General features: G+C 39.0%; 3 pseudogenes; all 3 read left to right on the top strand.

The window, feature by feature from the left end:
- The first annotated feature begins 2,632 nt into the window (after positions 1–2,632).
- The window catches only part of Ncl-ps3 (nucleolin, pseudogene 3), a 421,287-nt pseudogene continuing 398,819 nt past the window's right edge, over positions 2,633–25,100 (top strand).
- On the top strand, positions 3,079–3,863 carry LOC148007249 (nucleolin pseudogene; annotated as a pseudogene).
- On the top strand, positions 19,946–23,601 carry Srp72-ps1 (signal recognition particle 72, pseudogene 1; annotated as a pseudogene).

Below are 25,100 nucleotides of genomic sequence, written 5' to 3'. Positions count from 1 at the left end.
TTCTTTAATGTGAATTTGTAATTATGAGATATAAATTATAAGGCATTTAAAATTATGATTTATTTTTACATATAAGTATTATGACATATAATGTTTTTATATAATATGACAAATGTCAATCACTCTCAACATAAGCTCATAAAAGTTAGCATAGTGAGTATATCACTATGTATTTTTCATGCCTCCTTGGTTTTGTCAATATTCTTCCATCATGGGGTTGGGGATTTAGCTCAATGGTAGAGCGCTTGCCTAGGAAGCGCAAGGCCCTGGGTTCGGTCCCCAGCTCCGAAAAAAAAACAAAACAAAAAAAAAAAAACAAAAAAAATTCTTCCATCATTGGCCTCCTGTGTGCCTCTGTTCTCCTTTGTAAATCTCCTTCCTCTTCTCAATAGATGTCTTTATGATTTCATGTCACATATAATGTAGGTGGTGATTAATTATGTTTGTCAACTTAAGATGACCTACTGTTACATGGAAGACGTCTATTATAGATGATTCTGTGATGACTTATATAGATTGCATTATTCTCTAGGCACACTTGGGAAAAGTTATCTTGATTAGATTAATTAAAACAGAAGGATACAGCCTTAATGTACATGGCACCAATGGCTTGACTTGACTTATGGACTAAAAAACCAAGAAAGGACAAGAAAGGATTGTTGTAGCTAAGAACAAATATTCATCTCTTTCTGTTTCACAATTCTAGGTCCAGTGTGACCAATAAAATGTATAGATATGAGAAAATTTTCATTATTTGTTTTTGGATTGTGAGATTTTTCAATCCATTTCACTACAAGTGTAATAATTTCAGAACCACACCCACACACATAGAATATAAACAAACTCATATAGAAAGGATTAGTTAATCATAACTTTCCAGAAGATATCTGTTGAACTTTAAGTTGGCATCAGCCTGAGTATGAAGGACTGGAAACAAAACCCCAATATATCTGAAAATTCTCCTTACTTTTGATTTCACTTTCCCCCCTTGTCCTAGGTTCCTTACATATGGCTAACATTTACTATGACAACATTAATCCAATTGCAATATTCTCCTAATCCCCAATAAATGAACTTGTCTCTCAGAGAATATTTCTCAGTTTAAAGCTGTTGGACAACAATATGGGTAGAATATGAATTGTACTTAATATTGTAGATGAATCTATCCTAATATATAGGAAAGACATTTGGAAAAGAGCTCTCACCTGAGAAGGTAGAACTTCCTGGCTTTTAATACCTTGGCATGACATTTATTCAACACTAATTTGATATGACATTATGGAATGTTGTTATATATTTCATAGTTATTCAGGATATGCAGTGTTTGGGAGGTGACTTACATTTTGCCCATTAATTTCATTTTTCTAAATTGTTCTTTCATTTACATACTTCAAAAACACAAGGCAACCAACTTTATTGAGCAGCATCTTAATTATTAGCATCAACCTCCTATAAAGTGATCTTCATCATGGAGCAATACATTGTGAGAATGCACAGATATGCTGTTGCTGTTGCTGTGGCTGTTGACAGGATAAAGAATATTTGGAGAGGCAGTGGGGAACTTGGAGAGATGGTTTCGAAATCTGGGTAAGTCAAAGCAGATAATTAAAAAGATTCCAGAGTATGAATTGTAGAAATAAAGTCTCTTTCACTGCTAATGGAACTCCACTGAGTAAATCACCACTGTTTAGAGATTTGCTGATATTTTCTTTATAAGTATGAAAAACACAGATTGACACCAGCTGCACATGAATGGAAGTGAGGTCATAGAGAGATGTTCTGGGGGTCACAAAGCAAAGCAAGAGACCCATTACAACTCAAAACACCAAGTCATTGTAGCAAAGAGCAGATAATTTTAATCAGGCCATTATTAATCTATCTAGGATGCTGAAGTTCAACCATAAGCCAGAATGCTATACTATCTCAAAATCAATAATTATCTGTGCCAAATTATAGTTACATATTCCACCAATCAGTATTCAGACAGGGGTCTTTCCTAAGAACATGTCTTTGTGATAGGGATTGTCTTCTCATTGGTTGGTTTGCTCAACTTAAACTGAGTAACATGCCCATGATTTATCTTTCAACTTCCCAACCAGAATGTTTCTCATCCATGGAGTTCTTGGGAACTTAAAACTTGTTTGCCTTCTATTCAAAAATAGTTTTGTTGAAAGTGGCTTCAGTTTGGTTCCTTCTAACATTGACGAAACACTGACACTGACCTGCTGAGAAAGAAATTGAGGGGAATGCCCTTCATGATAGTCACAAATAATCTAACATATCTTGGTGTAACTCTAATCAAGAAAGTGAAAGACTTTTATGACAAGAATCTCATGCCTCTGACCAAGAATTTGAAGAATGTATGAGAAGATGGAATGACTTCCCATGCTCATAAATTGGTAAGATTAACATAGTGAAAATGGCCATGTTACCAAAAGCAATGTATAGATTCAATGCCATTACCATCAAAATTCTAACACAGCTTTTGCCTCAGATGCTAGCTGTAGCTGGCAGGCAGTTGTATCTGTACCAGAATCTTCATTACCTGCCTCTGTACTCGACTTTGCATGGGTTCTGTTAAGCTGTTTTGAGTTGCTCGCTCTCCAAACATGCCATTGCCATAATCTGCATCATGGTGAAACTTGCAAAGGCTGGTAAAACCCATGATGATTCCAAGAAAATGGCTTCTCTTCCAAAGTATGTGGAAGAAGATACTAAGATGAAGAAATGTCAGAAAATGAAGATGACAGTAGTGGAGAAGAGGAGGTTGTTGTCCCTCAGAAAAAAGGCAAAAAGGCTACCACAACTCCAGCAAAGAAGGTGGTTCTTTCACAAACAAGAAAGGCCGTAGTTCCCACACCAGTTAAGAAAGCAGCTGTTACCCGAGGCAAAAAGGCAGCAGCCATACCAGCCAAAGAAGCAGTTAAACCAGCCAAAGTAATTCCAACAACTGGTAAGAAGGGAGACTCACAAGCAAAAACATTGGTACCAACTCCTGGTTAAAAGGCAGCATTAGTCCAGCCAATAGGACTAAGAATAGTAAGAATACCAAGAAGGAAGACAGTGATGAGGATAAAGATGAAGATGATGAGGAAGAGGATGAATTTGAGCTACCGGTAATAAAAGGAGTGAAGCCAGCAAAAGCATCTCCTCCTACTTCTGCCTCAGAGACTGAAGATGAGGAAGTTGATGAGCTGAAAAAAAAAAGAAAAGAAAAGCAAGAGAGAACTGCAAAGAATAGCACTTGGAGTGGTGAATCAGAGACTTTTATTTTAAGTAACTTTTCCTAAAGTGCAACAGAAGAAACTCTTCAGTAAGTATTTGAGGAAGCAATTTTTATTAAAGTGCCCAGAACTCACATGGCAAATCTAAAATTTATAGACTTTGCTTCATTTGAAGATGCTAAAGGAGCCTGATATTCTTGTAATTAAATGAAAATTCTAGGCAGAGCAATCATGCTGGAGTTGCAAGGACCCAGGGGATATCCTAATTCAAGAATTCAGCAATCCAAAACTCTGTCAAAGGTCTGTTTGAGGATACCACTGAAGAGATCTTAAAAAGAATCATTTGAGGGCTTTGTTAACACAAAAATAGTCACTGATTGGGAAGCTAATTCTTCTAAAGTGCTTTGTTTTCTAGATTTTAATAGTGAAAAAGATGTCAAAGTTGCCAAGGAGGCTATGAAAGATGGAGAAATTGATGGAAAGAAAGTTACCTTGGACTGGGCCAAACCTAAGGTAGGAGGTGGCTTTGTTGGTCAAGGTCGAGGCAGAGGAGGACTTGGAGGCAGAAGAGGCTTCTGAGGTAGCAGATGAGAAGGGGGGGACTTCAATCCACAAGGAAAGAAGACAAAGTTTGAATAGTTCCTTCCATCTCATTATTTCTCTCTTTCTTTTAATGAAAGGGCTCTAGGTTTTTTACTGTTATCTGGTCAAAGACAGAGCCTTCTAAGAATATTCCAAGACAGGAAAGATCCAAAACTCTTGTTGCCAGAAAAAATCCAACACAAGTGTTTTAAGCCTTGAAATAAATTCTCAACCTCATTTGGAAAAAGCAGAGCCTGTGCCACATTGGTATACAATATTTCTCTATCTCTCTCTCTATCTCTATATCTGCCTGTCATCTATCTATCTATCTATCTATCTATCTATCTATCTATCTATCTATCATCTATCTATCTATCTATCTATCTATCTATCTATCTATTCCTACATCTACATCTATCTATATCCATATCTGTATAACTCTATCTCTTTTTATCTATCAATGTCTATCTATCTATATCTATATCTATATCTATCTATATCTATATCTATATCTATATCTATATCTATATCTATATCTATATCTATATCTATATCTATATCTATATCTATATCTATATCTATCTATATCTATATCTATATCTATATCTATATCTATATCTATATCTATATCTATATCTATATCTATATCTATAATCTATATCTATATCGCCCCCAAACTGCACAAGATTGATGAAGCTAAGAAGTGCATGCTGACAAGAGACTGATATAGCTGTCTCCTGAGAGGCACAGCCATAGCATGTCATATACAGAGGCGAATGCTAGCAGCAAACCATAGAAATGAGAATGAGATCCCTATTGGAGCACTTAGAGAAAGGACTGAAAGATCTTAAGGGGCTTGTAACCCCATAAGAACAAGAAAGCCAACCAACCAGAGCTCCCAGGTACTAAACCACTACCCAAAGTGTATACATGGACTGACCTATGGCTCCACTGGCATATGTATGGCCTTGTTAGGCAGGAATGGAAGGAGAAGCCCTTGGTCCTGCCAAGGCTGGACACCCAGGTGTAGGGGAATGTCGAGGAGGGCAGAAATGGAAGGTGGATGTGGATGGGAACCCCCTTATAGAAGAAGGGGAGGGGGATGAGATAGGGGGCTTATGTCCAGGAAACAGGGAAATGGAGTAACATTTGAAATGTAAATTTTAAAATCTCACAAAAGAGAAGAAAAAAAAAAGAAAAAATCTGGGATAGCTAAAACAATTTTGTTTGATAGAAGAACTTCTGGAGGCGTCATCATACCTGTTCTCAACCTTTACTACAGAGAAATAATAATAAAAACCACATTTTATTCACATAAAAACAGGCTGGTCAATGAAGTTGAAGTGAGGACCCGAAAATGAGTCCCCACACACATGGACTCTTGATGTTTGACAAAAAAAGCCCAAACGATGCAATGGAAAAAAGAGAATAGATCCAACAAATAATACTGCTCTAATTGTAAGTCTTTATGTAAAAAATGAAAATAGATTCACATTTATCACCCTATGCAAATAAAAGTCAGAGTGGATCAAATACCTCAACATTAAACTCAATATACTAAACCTAAGAGATAACAATGTTAGATTAGTGGTGAATCCGTGAGGTGTTTGTGAGTGAACTGAGATTCTTCTGCTGACTACAGAACTGGACTGCTGATTTACAGACAATAGAGATGGGAGTTGATCTAAAGAACCTTTCTAAACAGGTCCACTCCCAATACCTGTATACTCTCCTCTCTACTACCCCTGGAATTTGGTGAGCTATAGGAGATATTAAATAATTGAAAAACTATCATTAGAATTCATATTTGAAAAAAAATTAAAATCACAACTGTAGGTATGAGTTGAAGAAGGACAAGGTGAAAGTGTAGTAGAAGAGAAAAGCAGAGAGAGAGAGAGAGAGAGAGAGAGAGAGAGGGAGAGAGAGAGAGAGAGAGAGAGAGAGGGAGGGAGGGAGAGAGAGAGTGTGTTTCACAATGTCAGGAAGGCAGGGCAATCAAATATAACACAGGAGAGCCAAGATGCCATGTTAACCAAAGTAGAAAGACTGGAAAGGATCAACACAGCTGGGTTCAGCCTCAGTCTTAACATTGCTGGCCTATTCATGCATATACCTTGTTCATGCATCCATTCACATCATCACGGACTAAGGCTGGTCTTCAATAATGAGGTGGCAAGTTGTGAAAGGTAGCCTGATTCCTGGTTGAGACAGGACAAAACTCTGGAATCCCTAATAGGGATGGTAGGTGCATCCCCAGCATCCCAGATCAGGGTTTCACTAGCTGAAGCCCCCACAAACCTCAATAGAGAGGTTTGAGACAGACCAAGTTAGGTACAGAAGTGCCGCAAGCCCCTCCTCCACAAGTGTGGATGTGACCATAAGTTACATAGGCTTAAGACAAATCAGTTGTAGAGACAGGACCATGACTGTGAATATATAGATGAGGTGACCCAACCAAGAAACTGTATTTAATTCATGTCCAGAATTAAAGGTGTGCAAAGAATCACTCCATCATCTGAGAGCTACTGCCATAAGTGCTGTAACACTGCCACATGGGAAAGAGATTTTCCGTCCCCAAAGTCACCAGCAGAAGACACCCTGCACCCCTTGCTGTCTAATCCATCTCCTGCTCGATAAGCATGGCCTGAAACAGAGGCAGAACAACACCTGCCCCAGTTCTCTTCCTTTCTTCTGGACCTGAGAACCTAGCTGGACCAGAAATCTTGGCAAACCTCCAGCCTGGAGGACCACATTCAATAACAACAAAAAACAACAGAAAGCCCACAAAAACATGGAAGTTGAAAAACACTCTACTCAATGATAACTTGGTCAAGGAAGAAATAAATAAACACTTTTTAAATTTTAATTTAAAAGAAGGTACATGCCCAAAATTATGGGACACAATAATAGCAGGGCTAATAGGAAATCTCATAGCTCTGAGTGTCTCCAAAAAGAAACTGGATAGAGCACACATTAGTAGCCTGACAGTACACCTAAAACCTTTAGAACAAAAGGAAACAAATACACACAGAGGACCAGCTGGAAGGAATTAATCAAACTCAGGGCTGAAATCAACCAAGTAGAAACAAAAAGAACTAAACAAAGAACCAACAAAATCAGGAGCTGGTTCTTTGAGAAAATCAACAAGATAAACAACCAGAAGGCACAGGGAATGTATCCAAATTAAGAAAATCAGAAATGAAAAGCAGAGATAACAAGAGAACCTGAGAAAAACCAAAAATTCATCAGATCCTACAACAAAAACACATATTCAACAAAGCTGGAAAATCTGGAGGAAATGGACAATTTTCTAGACATACGTCAGGTACCACAGTTAAATCAGGAACAGATAAACCATCTGAACAACCGCATAACTCCTAAAGAAATAGAAGCAGGTATTAAAATTCTCCCAACCAAGAAAAGCCCAGGACCAGATATATTTAATGCAGGATTCTATCAGACCTTCATAGAAGACATAATACCAATACTGTCCAAATTATTTCACAAAATAGAAAGAAAAGGAACACTATACAATCCCTTCCATGAAGCCACATTTACTCTTATATCTAAAGCATACAAAGACCCAACAAAGGAAGAGAACTTCACACCAATTTCCCTTATGAATACTGACACAAATTTACTACATAAAATTCTTGAAATTGAAATCCAAGAACACATCAAAACGGTCATCCATCATGATCAAGTAGGCTTCACCAAGGGATTCAGTGATTGCTAAATATATGGAATTTCTTCAATGTACTCCACTATGTAAACAAACTGAAAGTAAAAGAACTACATGATCACATCATTAGATGCTGAGAAAGCACTTGACAACATTCCACACCCCTACATATTAAAAGACTTGGAAGGATCAGGATTTCAAGGCCCATTCCTAAACATAGTAAAAACAGGATACAGAAAACCAGTGGACGACCTTGAACAGAATGGAGAGAAACTTGAAGCAATCCCACTAAAAATCAGGGACTAGACAAGGCTGACCACTCTCTCCTTATTTATTCAATTAGTACCTGAAGTCATAGCCACAGCAATCAGACAATAAACAGAGGTCAAAGGTATACAAATTGGAAAGGAATATTTCAAAATATCACTAATTCCAGATGGTACGATAGTATATTTCAGTGAGCCCAAAAGTTCCACCAGAGAACTATTAAGCCTGAAAAACAAACTCAGCAATGTGCTTGGATATAAAATTAACTCAAACAAATCAGTAGACTTCCTCTAGTCAAATGATAAACAGGCAAAAAAGAAATTACAGAAATGACACTTTCACACATTTCTAGACATATATCACAAATTACCTCGGTGCAACTCTAACCAAGCAAGTGAAAGTTCTGGATGACAGGAACTTAAGTCTATGAAAAGAAATTGAAGAAAATCTCAGAAGATGGAAAGATCTCCCATGCTCATGATTTGGCAGGATTAATATAGTAATAATGGACATTTTGTCAAAAGCAATCTACAGATTCAATGCAATTTCCATCAAAATTCCAAGTAAATTCTTCACAGAGTTAGAAAGAACAATTTGCAAAATCATTTGAAATAACAAAACAAACAGGATAGCCAAAACTATCCTAACCATTTATACGAGTTCTGGTAGAATCACCCTTCCTGACATCAAGCTGTATTACAAAGTAATACTGATAAAAAGTGCATGGTATTGGTACAGAGACAGGCAAGTAGATTGGTGGAAAAGAACTGAAGAGCCAGAAATGAACCCAAATATTGATCTTTGAGAAAGGAGCTAAAGCAATCCATTGGAAGAAAGCATTTTCATCAAATGGTGCTACTTTAATTGGAGGTCATCATGTAGAAGAATGCAAATTGTCCCATTCTTATCATCCTGTTCAAAGCTTAATTCCACGTGGATCAAGGAGCTCTCCAAAAATAAAAAACAAACTAAGAAACAAACAAACAAAAACAGATACAATCCAGGAATTAGAAGAAAAGTACGAATAGTCTGGACCCCATGGGTACTATGGAAGATTTCCTGAGCAAAACGCAAATGCTTTATGCTCTAACATAAACAATATACAAATAGGACCTCATAAAACTGCAAAAGCTATGTAAGGGAAAGGACACTGTTATTATGGCAAAACTGAATACAACAGATTGGGAAAAGATCTTTAGAATCCTACATCTTACAGATGGTTAATATCCATTATATACAAAGAACACAAGAAGATGGATTCCAAAGAGACAAATAAACCTATTGAAATTGGGGTGCAGAGCTAAACAAAGAATTCTCAGCTGAGGAATATCGAATACCTGAGAAGTACCTAAAGAAATGCTCAATATCTTTAGTCATCAGGGAAATGCAAATCTGAACAACCCTGAGATACCACCTTGCACCATTCATAATGGCTATCTTAAAATCTCAGTGACAACAGATGATTGTGAGGATATGGAGCAAGAGAAACAACCCTCCATAGTTTGTGCGATTTTAAGCTGGTGCAATCACTCTGAAAATTAGAATGGAGTTTCCTCAGAAAATTGGACATTGTACTACCTGAGGAGCCAGGTATTCAATTCCTGGGCATATACCCAAATGATGCTCCAACATACAACAAAAACATATGTTCCACTATGTTCATAGAAGCCCTAATTATAATAGTCAGGAGCTGAAAAGACTCCAGATGGTTAAAGGAAATGTGGTATGTCTACACAATAGAGTTCTACTCAGCTATCAAAAACAGTGAATTCATGAAATTCATAGGCAAATGAATGGAACTAGAAAATTTCATCCTGGCTGAGGTAACCCAATTCCAATACACACAAATGGTGTGCACTCACTTATAAGTGGTTATTAGGCCAAAACCTCAAATTACCAAAGATAAAATCCACAGACCACATGAAGCTCAAGGATGACTAAATGGCAGAAGCTTCAAACTTTCTTAAAAAGGGGAACAAAAATATTCATTATCTATATCTATATCTATATCTATATCTATATCTATATCTATATCTATATCTATATCTATATCTATATCTATATCTATATCTATATCTATATCTATATCTATATCTATATCTATATCTATATCTATATCTATATCTATATCTATATCTATCTATATCTATATCTATATCTATATCTATATCTATATCTATATCTATATCTATATCTATATATCTATATCTATCTAATCTATATCTATATCTATATCTATATCTATATCTATATCTATATCTATATCTATATCTATATCTATATCTATATCTATATCATCTATATCATCATCTATCTATCTATCTATCTATCTATCTATCTATCTATCTATCTATCTATAAACATATATCCAACAAATTTGACAATACTGATGAAACCAAGAAGTACATGCTGACAGGACACTGATGTAGCTGTCTCCTGAGAGGCTCAGCCAGAGCATGAAATACAGAGGCAAATCCTAGCAGCTAACCATTGAACTGAGAATGGAATCCCCATTTGCGGCATTAGAGAAAGAATTGAGGTGGCTGCAGGATCTTGCAAATCCATAAGAACAACAATACCAACAAACCAGAGCTCCCCGGAACTAAACCACGACTCAAAGAGTACACATTGGCAGACCCATGGCTCCTGCTACATATGTAGTAGAGAATGGCCTTGTTGGGCACTAATGGGAGGAGAAGCCCTTAGTCTTGCCCAGTTTAGAGAAATCACCCAGTTTAGAGAAATATTGGGGATGGGAATAGCAAATGGGTCTGGGGTGATTGGGGAGAAACAACACCCTTATAGAAGAAGAAAGATGGGGATGGCATATGGCTTTATGGGAGGGAAACCAGGAAAGGGAATATCATTTGGAATATAAATAAAAAATTTCCAATAAAAATAAAATAAAATAAATCTATCATAAAAAATATAATCAATGGTAAAGTCTTAGAACTTTGTTGCTATGTATTGGGAAGTGTTACTGATTCTGCAGACTTTTCATCTTTTCCTCTCACCCCATGATGCCAGTGCCTGGGAAGTTTTCTATATGTCAGAAGACTAAGAGTAGGCATGAACAGGATTCCTAGCCTTAATGAGAGGAGAAGATGGAATAAAACATCCAGTATAGAGTAACTAGAGGATGGCTTTCTCATTGTCTCCAGTGTCCATATTAGGTTTGGAAGTTAATATGACCTTCACAGTACATTCACACTAATACACTGTAACTAAAATAGACTCAGTAAAAGAAAGAAGTAGTGTGTGTGTGTGTGTGTGTGTGTGTGTGTATTGTATAAATGCATGAAATTCTCAACCAATAAAATTACCACTTAAAAATCAGATAAAAATATTTCCAATTTTCTGAGAAAACTCAAATTGATTTCCAGAGAGAGAACCAGTTTGCAATTCCATCAGCAATGAACGAGGGTTCCTCTTTCTCCATATCCTTGCCAAACTATGTTTTTACGTCAGGTTTCGATCTTACCCATTCTGACTGGTATTAGGTGGAATCTCAGGGTTGTTTTGATTCACATTTCTCTGACCACGTACATTCCTCAGAAAATTGGAAATATACCTACCTAAAAATTCTGAAATACCACTCTTTGGAATATATGCCAAAGATGCCTCACCATGCCACAGGGGCACATGTTCTACTATTTTCACAGTGGCCTTATTTGTGATAGCCTGAAGCTGTGAGCAACCCAGATGTCCCATGACAGAAGAATGGATACAGATAATGTGGTTAATTAACACAATGGAAAATTACTCAGCTATTAAGAATGAGGATATCCTGAGTTTTGCAGGTAAATGGATGGAACTAAAAAATGTCATCCTGAGTGAGGTAACTCAGACCCAAAAGTAAATAAATGGTATGTACTCACTAATAATTGGACATTAGTCCAAAAATATACAGAATAAATAAGATACAGTCCACAGAACTCAGAAAGGTCAACAAGCTAAAGGGCCCAAGCGAGGATGCAGCAATCCCATTTTGGAGGGAGAAGAAAGCAATCACAAGGGTGGAGGAAGGGAGTGACCTGAGTAAGAGAGGAGAAAGGAAGGGGAAGAGGGGAACATTATCTGGTATTGTGTGTGGGGAAAGAACTGAAGCCCTGACAGCTGACAGAAAGAATGGAAACAGGCAACCTCAAGAGAAACGAGGATGAGAAGACCCTCAAGAATAAAATAGTCATAGGAAGCAGATAGACAGAGGAAACTGTGTGAGAGTGGGGATTGGAAGGAGGAAGGGGAGTTCAGGATCAGATGTGGAGAGAGACAGGAGAGAGGGTCATAGTACCAGGAGAATGAGTGAAAATCTGCAGCTGGTGTGGGAGGTTGGGAGCATCTCTAGGACTTGTTATTAATATGGGATAGTGGAAGACCCCCAAAAATCAATGCAAGTGACCTTAGCTCAATGCAAACAGTGGAGATAAGGAACCAAAGGAGGCCAATGCCTGTAGCCAGGCAGGAACCACAGTGTAGTGTAAAGGACACAAATACATCCTCAAAACTTTTGGCCCAATATTTGTCCTACGTAAAAGAAATGCAAATGTAAAAGGGACAAAGATGGAGGGAAATACCAACCAATAACCAGCCCAACTTGAGACCCATCCCATGGGCAAGCACCAATCTCTGACACTATCAATGATACTCTCTTATGCTTGCAGATTGGAGCCTAGAATAACTGTCCTCTGTGAGATTTTACCAAGCACCTGACTGAAACAGATGCCAAAACCCACAGTCAAACATTAGACAGATTTCATGTACAGTAATGAAAGAGCTGTGGGAAAGATGGAGGACCCTGAAGGGGATAGGATATCCACAGGGAGATCAACAGAATTGACTTCACTGGACCTTTGGTGGCTCTTAGAGATTGAGTTACCAAACACAGACCATAAAGGCCAACCAGGGCTGCTGACACAAATAGAGAGAATATGCAGCCCAGTCTTCAGGTTGGTTCCCCATCAAGTGGATTGGGATCTGTCCTTAAAGCTGTTGCTTTTCTGTGGCATCCATTTCTCAACTGGGCTGGGCTGCCATGTTTGGTCACAGTGGAAGAGGATGCACTTAAACCTGCAGAGACTTGATATCTCAGGTTGGTGGGGTGAAGATACCCAGCACTTCCCTAACCTTTCAGAGCAGAATGAAAAAGGAGTGGAGGATGGTTACTGTGAGGGGAAATTTGAAGAGCGGCATTGATCAAGATGTGATATGAATAAATAAATTAATGGGAAAAGCCAGAAGGTGATAGTCAATAAAATTTTAACGTCTCAAAATTTAAAATGTCTCAGTGCTGAACCAAAGAATTTCAGTTTGATTGCTGGAACACATGCAATAGAGGGAATGAATTGATTCTTGCAAGTTGTCCTTTGGCCTCCAGAACCTGAAATAGCCACTACAGCCTAGGACCTCATCCTTCTTCCTTTCATAGGTTGCAGGATTACCTGTGTGGAGTCATGTCCTGATGCTAAAAATCCCTGTTTTCATTTAGCATAAGGGCAAGCTTTAAACTTTGTATCATCTGCAGTACAATATTTGGCTTCAGCATTATATTATCTGGTGCTCCTTTTCTCTTCAAACTATACCTTTTGTACTCCTGTTTGTCTGTTTGCTCATTTCCACTACATAAGAGTGAATAATGGAAACCACATAAAAGACTCAATGCTTTGAAATCCCAGGAATGGACATTCTATGACCCCAGCCCACTTCATTCTTAGCAGAAGGGCAGCAAGTACATTTTAAAAAAAAATATTGCACAATAAATTTCCAAGTTCTGCTTGCCTTTGTAGAGGATAATATAGGTGGGTGGGATCCTGTCCTGAAATTACCATTCCTATCATACCTGGGCCTGGACCTAAACTCCCTCTGTCTCAGGATGACCTTGAACTCAGACTCTCTGTGCCTTTGTAAGAAGAAACAAACAAAACATAGCTGGGTGGGGTCTTGCCCTCTGACTACCACTCTGGATATCTTCATATCTCCTTCCTTAGTATCTTTCTGACAAGCTGGCTCATAGTGCAATTGCCTCTGTTCCTTTAGATCTGTGAAACTCCTTATATAATTCATATTGTACCCTTATATTTTACATTGTTAAGAAATTATATAATTTTCTGCATGTTTTCATGGTTCTTTACCACAGTCTTAGGAGGGGTCCTGAGGGTCACAGAGTTCTACTCTTTTAGTGTGACATTAGACACTCGCTGGACTTGTACTTCCTCTGATTATCATGAGAGCTATTAATTTTTTCCTCAAAGGAAAAACATGGAAACGTGTGTGCGCGCGCGTGTGCGCGCGCATGCACACACACACACACACACACACACACACACACACACACACACACACCTTATTCTCACAGCAACCATCAATATTTATGGAGGCCCATGGCCTGCTGACTCTGATCCAAGGGCAGGAAACCTGTCATGTAGTCCCCTTTCACATGACCAAGCAAGATTCAGCCAGAGATCAACTCATACACATTATTCTCAGCATTATTGTCTTCTATACCTCTATTAGAATGGTCCATTAAAGTTCCACTTAAGTATTAATATAATTTTTTCAAAAATTTAAATATATGGGCCTCTTTGCTTTTGTTTTTATTTTTCATTTGTTTAACTTTTAATTTGTTCTTTATAAATGTCACATCAAACACCCTAATTACACTCATCTCTTCCTTCCACATAGTTGAAGGACTCTAGTGGCATTTGCCAGCCTCATATCCACCTGCCTTAGGGTAAGGCTAAGCTAGGTTCCAGCTTCCTGCCTCCAACTGATGCTAATCCATGCTCCATTCTCCACCCATAGGAACATTCTTGAATCGAAAATTCACAGAATGTATTGACTGATGCTTGCTAGCTAATAGATTTATAAATCGAAATGTTTAGCCAAAAGTTTAAACTGTTACCTTGCTAATGTAACCTGTACCCTGAAAAAGTATTAAAAACTACTTGTTATTGCCATTCAGAGTCATTTTCTAGTTATTTGCTGTGAGGCAAGCCCGATTGAGGGTCGATCCTGAAGTACCAGAAAATAAATCCCATGCATTTGCATTGAACTCTGTTCTTGTGCTTCAATTAGGGAGGGTCTCCCAGTAGGTAAGACTCACTTCAAGTTGTACAATAATAATCTTATTCATATGAGAACACCTGGAGGAAAAAAATTATCTCATGGATGAATCTACAGTGTGTCACAATGTGTCCCACAGTATAACCTTTGGTCCATACACCTTTGTTTGCAAATATTCATTGTAATGACTCTTCAATTTGGTGTGGGGCCTCTGACTTCTGATACTTTATTCTGCTACTTCCCAAATGCTGGAACCTCATTGGTACTCCTCTTAGATATCCTGTTGCTCCCCTGTGTCATGGACAGCCTGACACTTTGTTTAAGACAGACTACTTCATTCACTCCAGCCATTAATCAATGGTGTGGATGTTGGTGTAGACTAATTAAAAGCCCTGGATATGGGTTGAGAAGTTTCTGAGCTGGTCAACCAGCTGGCTCTCTGACTGTTGTTTACTCAGAGTCAACTCACCAGGAACTTCCACCACCAGGGTCAACTATACTGTGCTGCCTAGGCAGAGTAAAAGTACTGCTCTCTTGAGTGTTCTGGCTAGTAATGGACATGACAAATTTTCCACTTTCATGATTCTGGAGCAAGGTGTCCTGCCTGACATAGATGTTGAGGCATGAGGGAAGGGAGGAGAACATCTTTCCTTTGTCTGTGACACTGACACTGCCCAACAGATGAGAGGCAGAGCTCTGAGCTCTCCCATACTCATTGTGCTCAGAGCTGGCTTACTTGCAAACTCCACATCAAGGGCAATCTCTACAGTATTGCCAAGGTAAGGTGCAGTGTCTGCTTTCCCAAATGCTGCAGCATGTGAGGGATAAGAGCAGCTCTCCAGGTCTGACGAATTTGGGATCAGCTGTCCTGCCTGCTGTATGTGACAAGGTGTCAGGGGCAGTCATCTCACCCTTGACCATGTTACACATGTCAGATAAGTGGTGAGGCCCTTCTCTTCCATGGCCATGCACTTGCAGTTGGCTGATCTGAACTCCTGACACCAGGATCAACTCTAATGTGCTGACAGACTAGGTATAAGGCCCTTTCTTCTGAGTGCTGCAACTGAGAGGGCACAGATATCTCTCCTGCTCTTGTGACTCCAAGGCTAAGTATCCTACCTGATGCAGATGATGAGGGATAATTGCGGAGGAGGGTTCTCTCCCTTATCCATTCTACCCCACAGGAGATGAGTGGTAGGAACAGGTCTCCTGTAGTCATATCCTTAAGGGACAGCTCACTCACAACTCTAACAATGAACTAGGCAACTCTTTGGAGTACTGCAGCTGGCTAGAGGGAGAGTCAGCTCTACTGCTCTCATGGACCTAGGGTTAGAGTAAGTAAAGAAATCAGAAAAGTAAAAACTGACCAGTTGGGAGAGGAACTCTAGACACTGGAATAGCTCATAAGGTGTTACAAAGGGAGAAATGGGAAAATGTGTTGGAATGCATTAGCTGTAGACAGGACATAGAGCTTAATACACAGTGACAGAAGAGAAGTAGGGATAAATAATACTAAGGATATTTGAAAAAAAACAAAATTATATTATCCAATATTTATCTAAAGTCACATATAGTCCAGATATGTGTGAAACATTAATATGTAGTTTAAAGATATTGTGCCCTTTGGCATGATAATGTTCTTTCCCAAGAACTATGGACTATATAACAAAACCACAATATCATGCATGAGGAACTTTCTCTTAAGTAGTTGGTCAGGAGACTCTAAGAGAAACCCCAAAACAACATCAACTATTGTTAACATTTTTATCTCCAAGAACTTAAAAAATTAATGAGGCTGAAGCCATAATGTACTTCAGATAGAGAATTTGGAGTAATTGAAATAGAATAGCTTGGAAATCTCTTCCATGTGAAGTGATTATCATAAAGTAAACTGATACTCAATATGCCAAGGGTCAGGAACAATCACTCAAACATATACTTCATACTCTAAGTATGAAGATTGTGAGGCACAAGAATGACATGATTGGAAAGACAACCACAGAAGCACAAAGCTATCTAACTGGACCTAATGCCTACTCAAAAAGAGGGAAGCCTTCATGATTTCTACCTGCTCCAGAAGCTAAACCTGTCCCACATCTCTATGTATCCAAATTTGTTGGGAGAGAGAGCTAGACTCTCAAATGTGTAGGCAAACCTGAGAGCTCAGAGAAGACTTTCACTTCTGCACACATTCCTGGCCAAAGAGGAACCCGTCTAGTTCCCTCTATGTCCTCTGGGAACAGGAACCTGGTAGCAGTCAGGCACAGGACACTTCTGGTGTCTGCCTGCATGCAGAGCTAAAAGCCATTCACCAGGAGCAAAGCAGAACTGACAGGAGAGGTAAGACCAGCTTTTCTGCTCTGAGTAACCTTCCTGGAGGGCTAAGGACACACAAACCCAGGAGCAGTCTGGGACAGGGCCCTTCCAGTTTCCAGCAGCTCCTGGAGCTGATCCTGTCCCACAGCTCTCTGTACCCAGATCTAGCTGAAAGAAAACAGATCTATAGGAGTGCTGATACACAGGCTTACAGGAGGGTAAAGCCACTGGCAGGGACAGCAAGACAAGCTATCGCCAGAGACAACCTGATGGAGAAAAGCAAGCACAAGAACCTAAGCTATAAAGACAAAGATTATTTGAAATCATCATAGCCCAGTTCTCCCATCAAAGCAAATACAGGATGTCCTAACACATTGGAGGGCAAGATTTGGATTTAAAAATGACAACTCATGATGAGGATGGAGACATTTAAGAAGAACATAAATAACTCCCTTAAAGAAATACAGGACAACACAAGTAAATAAGTAGAAACCCTTCAAGTGGAAACAAAAATCCCATTAAGAATGATAGGAAAACACAACCAAACAGGTGAAGGAATTTCACAAAACCATCCAGGATATAGAAATGGAAATAGAAACAATAAAAATAACAAAGTGAGGCAATCTGGAGAAAGAAAACCTAGGAAGGAGATAAGGAGTCATTGATGAAGCACAACCGACAGAATACAAGAGATAGAAGAGAGAATCTCAGAGGCAGAAGATACCATAGAAAATATTGACACAATTGTTAAAGAAAATATAAAACACAATAAGCTCCTAACTGAAAACATCCAGACAATCCAAGAAACAATGAGAAGATGAAACTGAAGGAAAATAAGTATAGAAGAGAACACAGACACCCAACTTAAAGGTCCAGGAATATCTTCAAAAAATTACAGAAGAAAATTTCCCTAACCTAAAGATAGTGGTGCCCATAAACTTACAAGAAGCCTACCAAACATGAAATAGATGAGAACAGAAACGGCATTTCTCTTATCACATAATAATCAAAACACCAAAGGCATAAAAAAGAGAAAGACTATTAAAAGGAGTAAGGGAAAATGGTCCAGTAACAAATAAATGCAGACCTGTCAGAATTACACCAGACTTCTCACCAGCGTGTATGAAAACCAGAAGATCCTGTGCAGATGTCATACAGATCTTTAGAGAACACAAATGCCAGCCCAGGCTACTATATTCAGCAAAACTCTCAGTTAACATAGATGGAGAAACCAAGATATCCCATGATAAAACCAACTTTATACAATATCTTCTCACAAATCCAGCCATATAAAGGATAAGAAATGGAAAATTCCAACACAAGTAGGGAAACTATACCTTAGAAAAAGCAGGAACATAAACTCCTTGCTAGGAAACCAAAATAAGACTGCCACACAAACATAATTCCACCTTTAATAACAAAAATAAGAGGAAGCAACACTATTCCTCAATATTTTTTTAATATTGATGGACTCAATTCCTCAATAAAAAACCATAGACTAACTGACGGGACAGGTCAAAAGACCCAGAATTGTGCTACATATAGGAAACGCAACTCAGTAACAATTATAGACACTACCTTAGTGTTCAAAGCCAAAAAAATTTTTTTCAAGCAAATGGTCCCAAGAAAGAAGCTAGAGTAGATATTATAATATCATATAAAATCGACCTTCAGCCAAGAGATCAAAAATGATAATGAAGGTAAATTCATATTCAAGGGAAAATCCGAGATGAACTATAAATCCTAAATGTCTATATGCAAAATGCAAGGGAACTACATTCATAAAAGAAAACTTACTAAAGCTCAAGGCACACACTGCATCTCACAGAGTAATGTAAGGCAATTTCAACACCCTACTCTCATCAATAGATAGATCATGGAAACAGCAATTAAATTGAGAAATCTCAAAACTAAAAGAAGTTATGAACCAAATGGGTTTAACAGATATTTATAGAATAATTCATCCTAAAACAATAGAATTTACATTTTTCTCCGCACCTCAGGGTGGCTTCTTTAAATTTGACCATATAACTGGTTACAAAACGGGCCTCAACAGATACAGGAAGATTTAAATAATTCCATGCATCCTATTAGATCATTATGGGCTAATATTTGTATTCAATAGCAACAAAAATGACAGGAACCAATATAAACATGGAAGTTGAACAACACTCTACTCAAAGATACCTTGGACAAATTGAAATAAAGATAGAAATTAAAGACAATTTAGAATTTAATGAAAATGGCACAAGAAAGATATACAAGGTTATGGCTCATCATGAAAGGAGGTGTAAGAGGAAAACTCATAGCTCTGAGTGCCTCCAAAAGGAACTGGAGATAGCATACATTAACACTTTGAGAGCACACCCAAAAACTCTAGAACAAAAACAAGCAAATAAACCCAAGAGAAGTAGATGGCAGGAAATAAACTCAGGGCTGAAATGAACCAAGTAGAAACAAAAAGAACTATACAAAGTAGCAACCAAACAAGGAGCTGCTTCTTTGAGAAAATCAACAGGATAGAAAATTCCTGAGCCACAATAACCAGGAGCACAAAGAGTGTATCCAAATTAACAAAATCAGAAATAAAATGGGAGACAGAAGAACAGAATATGAAGAAATTAAAAAAAAATCATTAGATCCTACTACAAAAGCCTATATTCAACAAAACTGGAAAATCTGCATGAAATGGACAATTTTCAGGACAGACATCAGTACCAAAGTTAAATCAGGATCACATAAAGCAGCTAAACAATCGCAAAACTCTTAGGGAAATAGAAGCAATTACTAAATGTTTCCCAAACAAAAAAAGCCCCACCTCCACCTTCTCAAAGATGGGGAGCGGCAGCAGCGGTGGGGTGTCAGTCCCTGCGCGCTGTGGAGTGAGGTGAACGGTTATGGGCAGAACAGCGACTTCTCGCGTGCCCTCAAGACCGTCAACAAAATATTGCAGATCAACAAGGATGATGTCACGGCCTTGCACTGTAAAGTTGTTTGCCTTATCCAGAATGGAAGTTTCAAAGAAGCCTTGAATGTCATCAATACTCACACCAAAGTGTTAGCCAATAACTCTCTGTCCTTTGAGAAGGCATATTGCGAGTACAGGTTGAACAGAATCGAGAATGCCTTGAAGACAATAGAAAGTGCCAACCAGCAGACAGACAAACTGAAGGAGCTTTATGGACAAGTTGTGTACCGCCTGGAACGCTACGATGAGTGCCTGGCAGTGTACCGAGATCTTGTCCGCAACTCCCAGTATGACTACGATGAGGAGAGGAAGACAAACCTGTCAGCGGTCGTTGCCGCTCAAAGCAACTGGGAAAAAGTGGTTCCCGAGAACTTAGGTCTCCAAGAAGGCACACACGAACTCTGTTACAACGCTGCGTGTGCACTGATAAGGCAAGGCCAGCTGACCCAGGCAATGAAAATCCTACAAAAGGCTGAAGATCTTTGTTGCCGTTCATTTTCAGAAGATTCAGATGGGACTGAGGAAGACCCTCAGACCGAGCTGGCCATCATTCACGATCAAATGGCTTACATCATGCAGCTTCAGGGGCGCATCGAGGAGGCTCTGCAGCTTTACAATCAGATAATAAAACTGAAGCCAACAGATGTGGCACTTCTTGCTGTAATTGCATATAATATCATTACCATTAATAAGGACCAAAATGTCTTTGACTCCAAGAAGAAAGTGAAATTAACCAATGCAGAAGGAGTGGAGTTTAAGCTCTCCAAGAGACAGCTTCAAGCCATAGAGTTCAACAAGGCTTTGCTTGCCATGTATACAAACCAGGCAGAACGGTGCCGAAAAATAGCTTCTAGCTTGCAGTCCCAGAGTCCTGAGCATCTCCTGCCTGTGCTGATCCAAGCTGCCCAGCTCTGTCGTGAAAAGCAGCATACAAAGGCAATAGAGCTGCTTCAGGAATTTTCTGATCAACATCCAGAAAATGCAGCTGAAATCAAGCTTACCATGGCTCAATTGAAAATTTCCCAAGGTAATATTTCCAAAGCGTGCCTAATACTGAGAAGCATAGAGGAATTAAAGCATAAGTCAGGCATGGTATCCGCGTTGGTGACCATGTACAGCCACGAGGAAGACTTTGAGAGTGCCATTGAAGTCTTCACACAGGCTATCCAGTGGTATCAAAGCCATCAGTCCAAGTCCCCTGCTCATTTGTCCTTGATAAGAGAGGCTGCAAAGTTCAAGCTCAAATATGAACGGAAGAAGGAGGCAGTTAGTGACCTAGAGCAGCTGTGGAAACAAAATTCAAAAGATATTCACACGCTAGCCCAGCTTATCTCTGCTTACTCGCTTGTGGATCCAGAGAAAGCAAAGGCTCTTAGTAAACACCTGCCCTCATCGGATAGTATGTCTCTAAAGGTAGATGTTGAGGCTCTTGAGAATTCTCCTGGTGCTACATACATTCGGAAGAAGGGTGGAAAAGTTACTGGAGATAATCAACCAAAGGAACAAGGACAGGGAGATTTGACAAAGAAGAAGAAAAAGAAAGGAAAACTGCCTAAGAATTATGACCCAAAAGTTACCCCAGATCCAGAAAGACGGCTACCAATGCGAGAGTGCTCTTACTACCGAGGAAGAAAGAAGGGCAAAAAGAAGGACCAGATCGGAAAAGGAACACAGGGAGCGATCGCAGGAGCCTCCTCTGAGTTGGACGCCAGTAAAACTGTGAGCAGCCCACCCACCTCCCCAAGACCCGGCAGTGCGGCAACGATGGCCTCCTCTACAAGTAACATTGTACCCCCAAGATACCAGAAACCCGCAGGGGCCCCAGCAACGAAAATGAATCAGCAACAGAAGAAGAAGAAAGGAGGGAAAAGTGGTTGGTGATGGCAGTACACTTGTCACAGGCAGTTCTTAACCCAGTGTCAGCGACATTAGGGACATAATAAAGGTGACACAGCAAGAAGCACAGAGGTCCCTCCTCCATCCCCATAGTCCTGAAATGATTTCTTACACTTCAGATGGGAAAGCAGCACCCTCCTCAAACTGCCTAATCAAACTTGGCCTGCTGTACCAAATAGCTTTCCAGGGAGAGGCCTGCAGATGGCAGCATAAGACAAAGACAGGCTTTTTAGGGTTCGCGGGGCTTAAATTCTCTTGTGGGAAAATACATGCTCCTATCAAGTCTCACCTTAAATTGTGTCTTACAAGGCTAAACGTGGAACCTTCTGAGTATTCCAAGTATGTGTTTAGAGCTATCATGGATGAAAAAGGATCTGAGTAACCAAGTGGCCAGACTCGCCGTCTAAAATAATCTTAACCATAAATTCTGTCCTGTGATACTGGAACTGAGACGCTTTCACGTATGTGTGTGTATATTTCTGCACATCTGACTCCTTTGACCTTTGTCGTTTTCAATTTCGGATTATGTTAACATGTTGATTTAGTTCCACTGAAGACCTCAGAAACTGTATCAGTGTTCCAAGTAGTTGACTCTTAGACCCAGGGTTCTGAGGGCAAATGGGTTCGGGCTTCTCAATCAGAACACTTAATGGCTACTATCAAGAACATAAAAGTTGGCTTCTTTATCGTAAGAGGAAACAATGTCAGGTGGTATTGACATTCACAGGAGCATTTGGCCCCATTAATAATCAGATGGCTCCCCCTTCTGGTTATGGGACATGACCATCATTACCTTTTTCAAAGTGCCGTGGTCTGCAGTCATTCTGTGGCCTGAATGCTGCTCTCGTCTTTCATTGCTAGCAGGCCACTGTCACACTCAGCAGTCGTGAGACACACACGGGTGCCTCCCCATGCTTAGGACTCATTTATGCCACCTGAGGTATCATTCGTTTCACACCTATATTTCCTGTGGTAAGTTACTCTGTTCTTGTTAATAAATGTGCTGCTGTGCGGAGCATTATCTATTGAAACGTCTTCAGTGGGTTTTTGTAAGGCTCTCCTGCTCCATGGAATTAGAAATGGGGGTTGCTTTTCTGTTTGCCATAGTCAGTATGTGCAGTGGCGTCTAAGGAGGATTACACTGCTCTCCAGAGGACTGAATACCTGCTACAGGACTAGTGTTTAGGATTGCACCTCCTTTGCTTAAGCGGACCAACAGAATCTTGGTGTACTAAACCTTGAGAATTTCGTTCTAAGACATCGTGGTCAAGTACATACATAGTCCTCTTAGTTAGCATTGCTAGCATTTAATACTGTCATTGCTAAGCCACAGAAACCTCATTTCAAATAAGTTATTTATCTAAACTTCATCTGTATTAACACTCTAGTAACTATTTGGGGAGAAGTCTTTAACCAGTTCTCTCTCTCTCTCTCCCTCTCTCTCTCTCTCTCTCTCTCTCTCTCTCTCTCTTTCTGTGTGTGTGTGTGTGTGTGTGTGTGTGTGTGTGTGTGTGTGTGTGCGTGTGTGCATGGGTGCATTAATAAAAAACTATGTGGATAACCTCATTCACTGTGTCACATTTTAAAATAAATATTAAAATAAACTAGTGGTGAGTGTGAAAAAAAAACCAAACAGAAAAAGCTGAGGACCAGATCAGTTTAGTGCAGAATTCTATCCAACCTTCATAATAGACCTAATAACAACAGTGTCTAAGCTATTCCACACAATAGCATAAGAAAGAACACTAGCTCATTTCTTCTATAAAGCCAAAATTATGCTTATACCTACTCCACTCAAAGACCAAAAAAGTAAGGAAACTTCAGACCAAGTTCCTTTATGAATATTGGTGCAAAAATATTCAATAAAATTGTCATAAACTATATTCAAGAAGACATCAAAACGACCATATATCATAATCATGTAGGATTCATCCCAGCGATGCAAGGATGGTTCAATGTATGGAAATCAATCAATGTAAATTACTATGTAAACTAACTCAAACACAAAATCACAAGAGCAACCCATTAGAATCTTACAATCATTTGACAAACTTCAACACCCCTTTTTATTAGGTGTCTTGTAAATATTAGAAATTCAAGGCCCAGACCTAAACTTAGGAAATGCAATATACAGCAAATTAATAGCCAACATCAAACTAAATGGAGATAAATTATAGGTATTTCAACTACAATCAGGGATTAGACAAGGCTGTCAGCTCTCCCCTTACTTATTCAATATAGTACGTGGAGACCTTCACAAAGAAATCAGACAACAAAAGGAGGTTAAAGGGATACAAATTGGAAAGGAAGAAATCAAAATATCGCTATTTGCAGATAATACAATAGTATACTTAAGTGAGCTCAAATATTCCAGCAGATAAATACTAAGCCTGATAAACAAATTTAGCAGAATGGCTGGGTATAAAATTAACTCAAACAAATTAGTGGCCCTCCTCTACTTAAAGGATAAATGGGGTGAGAAAGAAATTAGGGAAACAAAACACTTCAGAATAGTCACAAATAACATAAAATACCTGGGTGTGAGTGTAACCAAACAAGTGATAAATCTGTATGACAAAAACTTGACGTCTCTGTAGAAAGAAATTGAAGAAGATCTCAGAAGATGGAAAGATCTCTGGTGCTCATGGAGTGGCAGGATTAATATAGTAAAAGTGGCCATTTTGTCAAAAGCGATCTTCAGATTAACTGCAATCCCCATTAAAATTCCAACTCAATTATTTATAGAGTTTGAAAGATCAATTTGCAAATTCATTTGGAATAGCAAAAAACACAGGATAGCAAAAACTATCTTCAACAATAAAAGAACTTCTGTGGAAAATCACCATCCCAGACATCAAGATGTACTACAGAGCAATAGTGATAAAAAACTATATGGTATTGGTACAGAGACACGCACCTAGATAAATGTGATAGAATTGCAGTCCCAGAAATGAACCCACAAACCTCTGATCACTTGATCTTTGACAAAGGAGCTAAAACCATCCAGTAGAAAAAAGATTTCCTTTTCTATAAATGCTACTGGTTCAACTGGAGATCAGCATACTGAAATTGCAAATTGATTTGTTCTTATAGCCCTGTACAA

This window comes from Rattus norvegicus, chromosome 1, assembly GCF_021556685.1.
Source record: "Rattus norvegicus strain SHRSP/BbbUtx chromosome 1, alternate assembly SHRSP_T2T, whole genome shotgun sequence".
In the NCBI taxonomy this organism is placed as follows: domain Eukaryota; kingdom Metazoa; phylum Chordata; class Mammalia; order Rodentia; family Muridae; genus Rattus; species Rattus norvegicus.
Note: the sequence above shows the minus strand (reverse complement) of the source record. Positions and strands in the feature narration are given on the sequence as shown.